Here is a 10,766-nt window from a genome sequence, read left to right on the forward strand (position 1 = left end):
ATGTTAATAGAAACTGTCAAAACAAGAAAGCAAAGAGAAGAAACGAATAAATGGAACAGGATATCATATACCTGTATGGGAGTACCAGAAAGAGAAGAAAACAAAAAGAGCAGAAGCAATATTCAAAGCAACTATGACTGAGAATTTCCCCAAATTAACGTCAGGAAACAAACCACAGATCCAGAAAACTTAAACACCAAACAAGTGTTCCTTCCAAAACAGAAAGCCCAAAGCCCACATGGGTTCACTGATGAATTGTTCCAAACATTTAAGGAAGGAATTATACCAATTTTCTACAATCTTTTTCAGAAGATAGAAGCAGAGAGAATGCTTCCTAACTCATTTTACGAGGCCAGCATTACTGTAATACCAAAGCCACAGACATTAGAAGAAAAGAAAACTACAGACCAATATCCCTTATGAACAAATATCCCCAACAAAGTATTAGCAAATTGAATCCAACAATGTATAAGAATAATTACATGCTACAACCATGTGGAATTTATCCCAGGTATACAAGGCTGGTTCAGCATTAGAAAAATAAATTAATGTAATCCATCACATCAATGGGCTAAAGAAGAAGAAAATCACATAGCAATAGGTGGAGTAAAAAACATTTCACAGAATTCAACACCTATTCATGATGAAAACTTTCAGCGAATGAGTGTTAGAAGGAAACTGTCTCAATGTGATGAAGAACATCTACAAAAAGCATGCAGCTAACATCATACTTAATGGTGAGAAACTAGAAGATTTCGTGCTAAGACTAGGAACAAGAAAAAGGTGTCCCGTCTCACCATTCCTTTTCAACATCTTGCTGAAAATCCTACCTAATGGAATAACACAAGGAGAGGAAATAAAATGTATATCGATTAGAAAGGAGGAAATAAAACAGTCTTTGCTTACAGATAACATTTATCTATTTACAAAATCTGAAAAAATTGACAGAAGTCTCCTGGAACTAATAAGTGATTATAGCAGGGTTGCAGGATACAAGTTTAATACACACATTTCAGTCATTTTCCTATATGCCAGCATATAGGAAACAAGTGGAATCTGAAATTAAAAACCCAATACCATTTACATTAGCATCCCCAGAAATGAAATGCTTAGATAGAAATCTAACAAAATGTGTAGAAGATCTATGAGGTAAAATTATAAAACTCTGATTAAAAAAATTAAATAAATGGAGAAATGTCTCATGTACATGGATATTCTGAATCAACATTGTCAAATTGTCATTTATTCCCACTTGCTCTATAGATTTAACTAAATCCCAATTAAAAAAAAATCCCAGCAAATTATTTTGTGGATATTGAGAAACTGATTTCAAAGTTTATGTGGAGAAGCAAAAGACCCAGATTGGTCAACTGAATATTGAAAAAGGAGAACAAAGTTGGAGGACTGATAGTACCTGACTTCAAGTCTTACTGTAAAGCTGCAGTGGTCAAGACAGTGTATTATTAATGAAAGACAAAGGAACAGAAGAGAGAACCCACAAATATACCCACATAAATATAGTTGGTTGATCTTGGACCAAGGGGCAGAGACGATACAATGGAGAAAAGATAGTCTTTTCAATAAATGATGATGGAGCAATTGGACATTCACATGGAAAAAACAATCTGGACACAGACATTATACCCTTCACAAAAATTAAGTCAAGATGGATCACAGACCTACATGTAAATTGTAAACTTATAAAATTCATAAAAGATAACATAGGAGAAAACCTAGATGATGACCTTGGGTATGGTGATGACTTTTAAATTACAACATGAAAGGCATCTATGAAAGAAATAATTGATAAGCTGGACTTTATTAAAATATTTTATGAAAGACAGTGTCATGAGAAAAGACAAGCCACAGACTGATAGAAAATATTCACAGAATATTTATTTGATGAAAGACTGTTGTCCAAAAAACACAAAGAACTCTTTAAATTCAACAATAATAAAACTAACAACCTGATTTAAAAATGGGCAAAAGACGTGAACAGACTTCGTACCAAAGAAAATGTACAGATTGTAAATAAGCATATGAAAAGGTGTTCATCATCATATGTCGTTAGTTAATTGTAAATTAAAACAATGATGAAATGTTACTACATTAGAATGGCCAAAATTCCGAACACCGACACTAGCAAATACTGTTGATGTGGAGCATGAGGAACTCTCATTCATTGCTGATAGGAATGCAGAAATGGTACAGCCACTTTTAAAGATAGTTTGGCACTTTCTTACAAAATTAACCGTACTAATCATATGATTTAGCAGTTGTGCTCCCTAGTATTTACCCAAATGAGCTGTGAACTTACTTCCACACAATAACGTGCACACTGATGTTTATAGCAGCTTTATTCTTAATTGCCAAAACTTGGATGTCCTTTAGTAGGTGAGTGGATAAACTGTGGTACATTCAGACAATGACATATTACTAAGCACTATAAAGAAATAAGCTATCATGCCATGAAAAGACATAGAGGAATTTTACATGCGTATTTTTAAGTGAAAGAAGCCAATCTGAAAAGGCTATACATAGTGTAAGATTCCAACAATATGACATTTTGGAAAAGGCAAAACTAGGAAGACAGTAAAAAGATCAGTGGTTTTCTTGGTTTTGAGGGGAGGGAGGGATGAATAGTTAGAGCACAGAAAATTTTTAGGACAGTGACACTATTTTGTATACTTATAATGGTGGATACATGTTACTATGTATTTGTCAAAACCCATAGAATGTACAACACCAAAAATGTTCAAAGAGCAGGAAGAGAATTACAGCTTGGTTTAGAAATGCTCTGCACAATATCCTGGTAGTTGGTAGTGGCAGACTTGGAAAAATCTTGCTGCATTATAGAACTTCAAGTATTATATTTCTGTGAACCCTCTTGGACAGGAATGAAATCGACTGAGGTAAAGACCTACATTGGCTTATGGGTAGTAATTAATGATTTGGTCAGATGATCAGGGACTTTGAAAGAATATGATTGTAAGATTGGTAACAAGGAAATCTGGAGTAGAGGTGTGATGGACCTTTCGTAATGGTCACTGAGTAAGGAAAATTATTTTCCATGTGCTTCTCACCAAAAGGTCTGATTTTGAAGGACATTGTCAATAATTAGGTGAACAAGATGATCCACCTTGGGGATGTTGTTCAGAAGGGTATCCAAGTGCTTGCTCCATGGGCTTGTAAATGTAGTGGCCATGGATATAAGCATGGGCCCAACGTCATAGATATTTTCTTATCAAGGTTGTTCTGACTCTGCCACTGCTGAATTCCAGATTGAGAAGTAGCACCACCAACCCTGGGTCCCCAGTATGGTATAGTAACTCAAGGGGACTAGATAGTTTCTATGGGACAGGTTGGTTACATTTGATCGCTTTGATCATGGAGGAGGCAGAAATTTGTTCTCACTGGGACCAACACTTACTCTGGATATAGAATTGTTTTCTGGCTCTGTCATGCTTCTACCATCATCCATGAAGTTATTAATATAAATTAAACATAGACTGAGACTCTGAGATTTAAAAAATTAAGGCATAAGCTTTAAATTATTCTGTTATACATGTAGAGGGAAAGGAAAATGCTAAGAGTTTTCTTTTAGCAGAAAAACGAAAATACTGCTTAGAAATACAGAGATGTATTCTTACGACATTTTTCCCAGGTCAAAACCTCGTCAGTAAGACAATCAGAATTACAGATTCCTTTTGGAGGTTATTTTCACAGGACAAGGCAACACTTTGTAACACTTTGGAGTCTTATAAGACATTTTGGTTCAAATAACATTTATATTACAGAGAATGGATTTCTTTTTAGCAAGGAACAGAAGAGGTTCTAGTAACAATTATGAATATTCACACAGCTCCATATTGCTGAGGATAACAAGTGGATATTTTTTGGAACATTCTTAATTTAATACCTTATCAAATCAGATTTTTTGAAATACTTTATGATGCAGAATTATGTTTCTCTTTTCATAGCTTCAAGGAAAAGGGATATCTTCTCAGACTTCTTTGGTTAATTATAAAGAATTATAAAGACTTTCATTTTTAAGGTCAGCTTCTGAAATTTTATTAGCTGTATTATAAGCAGGCCTATAGAAGATAATTTTATTGGCAGAAATGGAGAAAGTGATAAAAAGTTATTTAATACCAAATCATAGGATGGTATTGTTTTTCTTCTATATTATTAAGTACCTTGTTTACCTACAATTTCTTTCAAAAGACCTTGAAACTTCAGGGAAGATAAATGGTATATCCTTGTTTTTTTTTTTTTTTTGAGACGGAGTCTCACTGTGTCGCCCACTCTGGAGTGCAGGGCTGTGATCTTGGTTCACTGCAAGCTCTGCCTCCCGGGTTCTCGCCATTCTCCTGCCCCCGCCTCCCCGGTTCTTGCCATTCTCCTGCCTCAGCCTCCCAAGCAGCTGGGACTACAGGGGCCTGCCCCCATGCCCGGCTAATTTTTTTTGTATTTTTAGTAGAGATGGGGTTTCACCGTGTTAACCAGGATGGTCTCGATCTCCTGACCTCGTGATCTGCCCCCCTCAACCTCCCAAAGTGCTAGGATTACAGGCGTGAGCCACCGTGCCTGGCCTATCCTTGGGTTTAAAATTATAGAATAATAGTGTGTAAGAGATATGAAAGAAAAAAATTAAAAAAATAAAGTTTCTAGAATAAGAGCAGTCAGGTTTAATAGCATTTTTAGAGTGGATATATTTAGGAATTTTATAAAACTCAGTATTTGTCAACAATAGGAGATGGCTGGCAAGAGAATACATAGAGACTGCATTTACTGGCGTATTTTTCCAAGTAAAGATGTTATTCAGACTGTATATAGAACATTGAGTTTAAGTTATACTTAGAGCCATTTAATTAGGAATAAAGAGGACTTGGTGGTAGTGGGAAGAGTAGGGGAGAGGCATACCAATAGTCTTTAGCTCTCCGGGGGACTGGACGTATGCTGTGATACTCCAGAGAGCAGAACTAGGAAGGCAGAGCTTAGCTTTAGCCATAAGGAAGAAATTGGCCTGTGTATATGTTAAGCCCAAGGTCGGCTGACCTACCAGACATGTTTTAAAAAGTGATTTCTTTATTGAATTTGGAGTTGGAAACCATCCATGTTTCTTCACCCAACTTTTTACTTTGAAAAGGTTCAAGATTTCAAAATTTGAAAAATAGAACAATAAACATTTCCATGTCCTTCACCTAAGTGTACCAATATTTTTTGCCACACACTTACTTTCTCTCTCTCTCTCTCTCTCTCTCACACACACACACACACACACATTTTTTGATGAAACATTTGAAAGGAAGTTTCAAAACTCATGAAATTCACCCTTATCTTCTTCAGCAAGTATCCCCTAAGAACAAAGACACTTTTCTACTGTTCCCATTCATCCTTAAGACAATGTTCAGCTTGCAGGTGCCATGATTCTCATAAACCAGTAAGAAAAATAGTGCCTGTTTTCCCTGTAATACAAGATTCATTCAGTAAAGTTCTTGCCTGCTTCACGAGGTGCATTGCTGGAGGCCTGCTCTCTGCAAGCCTCTCAAAGAATATGAAAATAGTCCTGCCCTCAAGAAGCTCATCAGATGAAATAATACATATGAAAATACTTAAAATATTAACTATGATATAAGTGAAAGATGCTATTATCATCTCTGCAAATTCTTTTTCTCAAAGAAAATAGGGTTTAGCAGATGGAAAAACATAAAAAAAAAAAAACACCAGAGGGCACTATAGTAGCATTTGAAAAGCAGTGTTTGACGGCATTATAAATACGTATTAAAACTTCATTATTTTTTCTTCTCAGAGTAATATACTATGATTGTATTGCCTTCTAAATTCAACTCTTGTGCACCCTATTAACTGGTGTTCTTAAATATTTGTAATAATTTCAGACCAAAAAATAAGTTTTTTTACATAGACTCATGTATATTATTATACTGAACAATATAATTTTTTTCCAGAAAATTTAATAATCTTTGACATACTGAAGGTCCATGGCTTATGTGCCTTGGACAGATTTCCAATGTTTGGTCGAGAAGATTGGGTTAGGGGGAGCGGTAATTCTGATGAAATGTTTAGAACAAGGGAAGGTAGATCATCCATCAAACCTTTAAAATACCGCTTTTTGTTTTTTCCTTTGGAAGGGTCAAGTTCCATTCCAGTTTTGTTTCACTGGCTTGACACCTTTGAAATATTTTAATTTGTGTTGCCCCTACTCTTTCAAAAAGCAATATTCTTTAAATGAATAATGAATATGAGAATACCCAGGAAAAGTGGACAACTGTCAGTAGTTTACAGACTTTTAAAAATGCCTTTGAAGCGTAGTTCTTAATTGGAAGTTTTCTACCTATTGCCAATGGCATCACTGATGTGTAATTTTTGTTTTCTCTAGAGTATCATGTAGAGATTCAGCATTCATTCTTCATTTTGAAAGAGATATATTTGAGCAACTTAGGCATGTGGTGTGCATTTTGAAAAATTATACTATAGGCCAGGTGCAGTGGCTCATGCCTGTACTCCCAGCATTTTGGGAGGCTGAGGTGGGCAGATCACCTGAGACCAGGAGTTCGAGACCAACCTGGGAAACATGGCAAAAACCCATCTTTACTAAAAATACCAAAATTCGCTGGGGGTGGTGGCACATGGCCTGTAATTCCAGCTACTTGGGAACCTGAGGCAGGAGAATCACTTGAGCCTGGGAGGTGGAGATTGCAGTGAGCAGAGATCGTGCCACTGCCCTCCAGCCTGGGTGACAGAGACTCTGTCTTAAACAATAACAACAACAAATAAAACAAAACAAAAATTATACTGTAAATTACTAGGAATTTCAACTGGGTGCATGGAGGAGAAAAAAACCCTCTGTTGCTGAAAGAATGATGGAGGTGAAGCCTTAAATACCATACATCTCACTCTGGGATTTCTCAGTTTTATTTTTGCTTCCAAGGCAGGGTCTTGCTCTGTCGCCCAGGCTGGAGTGCAGTGGTGCAATCACAGCTCACGGCAGCCTCAATCTGGGCTCAAGGGATCCTCTTTCCACCTCAGCCTCCCAAATGGCTAGGACTACAAGCACATGCTGACATGCTCAGCTATTTTTTATTTTTACTTTTATTTTTAGTAGAGACAAAGTCTTGCTATGTTCCCCAGGCTGGTCTCAAACACCTGAGCTTATGCCATTGTCCTGCCTCAGCCTCCCAAAGTGCTGGGATTACAGATATAAGCCACCTTGCTGAGCCTCATTGATTTTATGAATAATTCTAACAGCTCTGCCAAGGATAATCAGAATTTTTTTTGAATTACAAAACTAGATATGAAAATTAGAAGACTGATAGAGACAGGGACATTTACTGCAGCAATGATTGCTCAGAGAAAGAGAGAGGAAGGGAGGAGACAGAGACTGAGACTACTGAATCACAATTTAGCATAAAAATTAGTGATCATAATATGGACAAGAGACAGGGAAATACTGGATAGAAGAGGGTAGTTCCTCAGCAAAAGCCCCACCCTCAAGCCTGGAGACCCTCGGCCCTAAGTGGGAATGAGCATTTCTGTTTTTGTGCCCTGAAAGTTGCCTTTTGACCTGCTATGCCCCCCATATGGTACCCGTATAACCCTGAACTTTAGGCTCCAGAAGCAGACGAGCAGATGAGATGAGGAGACAAGCAGATGAATGGCAGAATGAAGTGGCAGAGAAAGAGAGAAGAGGAGGAACATCTGAACGCCAAGAGGAGTTAGGCTGGGGGTGGTGGGAGAGGAGTTCGGCCTCTGGATGGCCAAACTCCAGGGGAAGGTAATCTTCCCACTGCATCCCCACTTTCAGCTCCCTGTCCATCCTGCTGAGAGCCACCTTTACCACTCATTAAAACCCTGCATTCATCCTTCAAGTCTGTGTGCAACCTAATTCTTCCTGGATGCTGGGCAAGAGCTTGGGATACAGAAAGCTGTCACACTGGCCCTCTGCCCTTGCAAAAAGGCAGAGGGTCCATTGAGCTGGTTAACAGTTGTGCTGTCTGTGGACGGCAATGCTAAAAGAGCCTTACAACACTGGGGCTGCAGGCACCCACCCCTAGACACTACTGCAGGGCTGAAGCCCAAAGCACTCGCCCTGACTCCTGCACCTTACAGTCTGCATGCTCCCCTTCTTGTCAGGGGTTTGAGCAATGGTGACTGAACAGGCGAGTCACACCCCTGTTGCACATCCTGAGAGGGGGATCAGGGAACTCTCCCATTTCAATAATTACTATTCTGTGTTGTTAAGATTATATTTGGGATTATCTATTTAGAAAAAAAGGAAATACAGAAAATGTTTTGGAAATATTCCATTCAAAAGGGTGAATATAAAGTATTCAGACATGAGGATAGACTTTTGTTATCAAGCAATATATATTTATCAAGCATCTCTGATAGAGGGATGGATTCAAAGATTGTTCTGCCTTCAGGGAGTTTACAAACATGTACTTGAAAAACTAGCAATGGAAACGGTGTGTGATAGGATTTTGATGAAAACACTAAGCATCAAAGGAGATTAGGGAATGAGAACAGCTTTGTGGCTGCAAAGATCTGAAAAAGAGCTGAGTCTGAAATGGAATCTAGGAAGGATTCACTGAGGTAAAGGAAAGGAGGAAAGGGGTGAGGAGAGAGAAAAGAATTGATATAGGGAATTGTATGAGAAAGGCCAACAATGTGTGGAGTACATTTTAGTCCCACAACGCCAACAAAGAAAGCATTTATAGATAGAGTATCTGGCTTCCATTTCTAATGAGAGAGAATCTTAAATAAGCAAGAATATAAGTTTCTACTTTGAAGTATTAATTACTATCATTTCAGCAAGATGTTTATCTTCTCTCAGAATTCAATACATGATAAATCATTTTTAAAGAAAACTGAGGTTTCAGAAATTACCCCAAGGTGAAAGCTAGTCTTTATTACTCTGATCTAAATTATTATGTATCTTATCTGTTTTTTTTTCTTCAACTTTTATTTTAAGTTCTGGTCCAAGGTGAAAGCTGGTCTTTATTACTGTGATTTAAATTATTATCTATCCGATCCTTTTCTTTCCCTTCAACTTTTAAGTTCTGGGGTACGTGCGCAGGATGTGCAGGTTTGTTACGTAGGTAAACATGTGCCATGATGGTTTGCTGCACGGATCAACCCATCACTTAGGTATTAAGGCCAGCATCCATTAGCTATTCTTCCTGATGCTCTCCCTCCTGTCCCCGGACAGGCCCCACCGTGTGTTGTTCCCCACGATGTGTCCATGTATTCTCATAGTTCAGCTCCCACTTATAAGTGAGAACGTGTGATGTTTGGTTTTCTGTTCCTGTGTTATTTGCTGAGGTTAATGACTTCCAGCTCCATCCGTGTCCCTGCAAAGGACATGATCTCATTCCTTTTGATGGCTGCATAGTATCCCATGGTGTATATGTACCACATTTTCTTAATCTAGTCTATCACTGATGGGCATTTAAGTTCTATCTTGTCCTTTTAAACAGTTTATTGTAACATGTTGAGTATAATAATTTGAAACCTTCCATTTTGCTATTTTTATATAAATCTTTTTATCTGTTAAATCTTATAACTATAAATGTTTACTTACTACATTATTTTACAAGTACATCAATTTTTGTAACTTTTAATTGACTATTGAAAATAGCATTAATTAGTGGCAATTACAGATCATTAAGCTCAACATTATGTGTTGTAAGAATTATCAAAGATCACTGATCATTAGAGAAATGCAAATCCAAACCACAATGAGATACCATCTTATGCCAGTCAGAATGTTGATTATTAAAAAGTGAAGGAACAACAGATGCTGGTGAGGTTGCAGAGAAAAAGGAATGCTTTTACACTGTTGGTAGGAATGTAAATTAGTTCAACCATTGTGGGAGACAAGGTGGTGATTCCTCAAAGATCTAGAAGCAAAAATGCCATTGACCCAGCAATCCCATTACCAAGTATATCTCCAAAGGAATGTAAAATATTCTATTATAAAGCTACATGCACATGTATATTCATTGCAGCACCATTCACAATAGCAAATCAAACCAAATGCCCATCAATGATAGACTGGATAAAGAAAATGTGGTACATATACACTATGGAATACTATGCAGCCCTGAAAAGGAATGAAGTCATGTCCTTTGCAGGGACATGGATGGAGCTGTAAGCCCTTATCTTCAGCAAACTAATGCAGGAACAGAAAAACAAATACTGTGTGTTCTCATTTATGAGTGGGAGCTGAACAATGAGAATACTTGGACACATGGTGGGAAACAACACACTGGGGCTTGTTGAGGGGGGTAGGGGGAGGGAGAGCATCAGGAAGAATAGCTAATGGATGCTGGGCTTCATACCTAAATGATGGGTTGATATGTGCAGGAAACCACCATGGCACACATTTACCTATGTAGCAAACCTGCACATCCTGCACACATATCCCAGAACTTAAAAGTTGAAGAAAAAAAATTATCAAAGATGAAAGCGCAGTTATTTTATAGAGATAGAAACTTGAGAGAGTAGATACGCTTTTATTCTTTTTAAAATATTCACATAAATAGATTCTGGTATTTCCTTACATGTGATTGCAGTTAATGATAGAGTGGGGCTGAGAGAAAAGAAATTAACAGATGTTAAAAAGAAAATTATTTAGCAACTTATTTTTAAAAAGTAGCTTGTGGCTTATTGGAACACAAATTATATAATAGTGTTTTATGTATGTATATGTGTGTATATATTAATATATATACACATGATCACAA

Source organism: Piliocolobus tephrosceles, chromosome 3 (genome assembly GCF_002776525.5).
Source record: "Piliocolobus tephrosceles isolate RC106 chromosome 3, ASM277652v3, whole genome shotgun sequence".
Classification (NCBI taxonomy): domain Eukaryota; kingdom Metazoa; phylum Chordata; class Mammalia; order Primates; family Cercopithecidae; genus Piliocolobus; species Piliocolobus tephrosceles.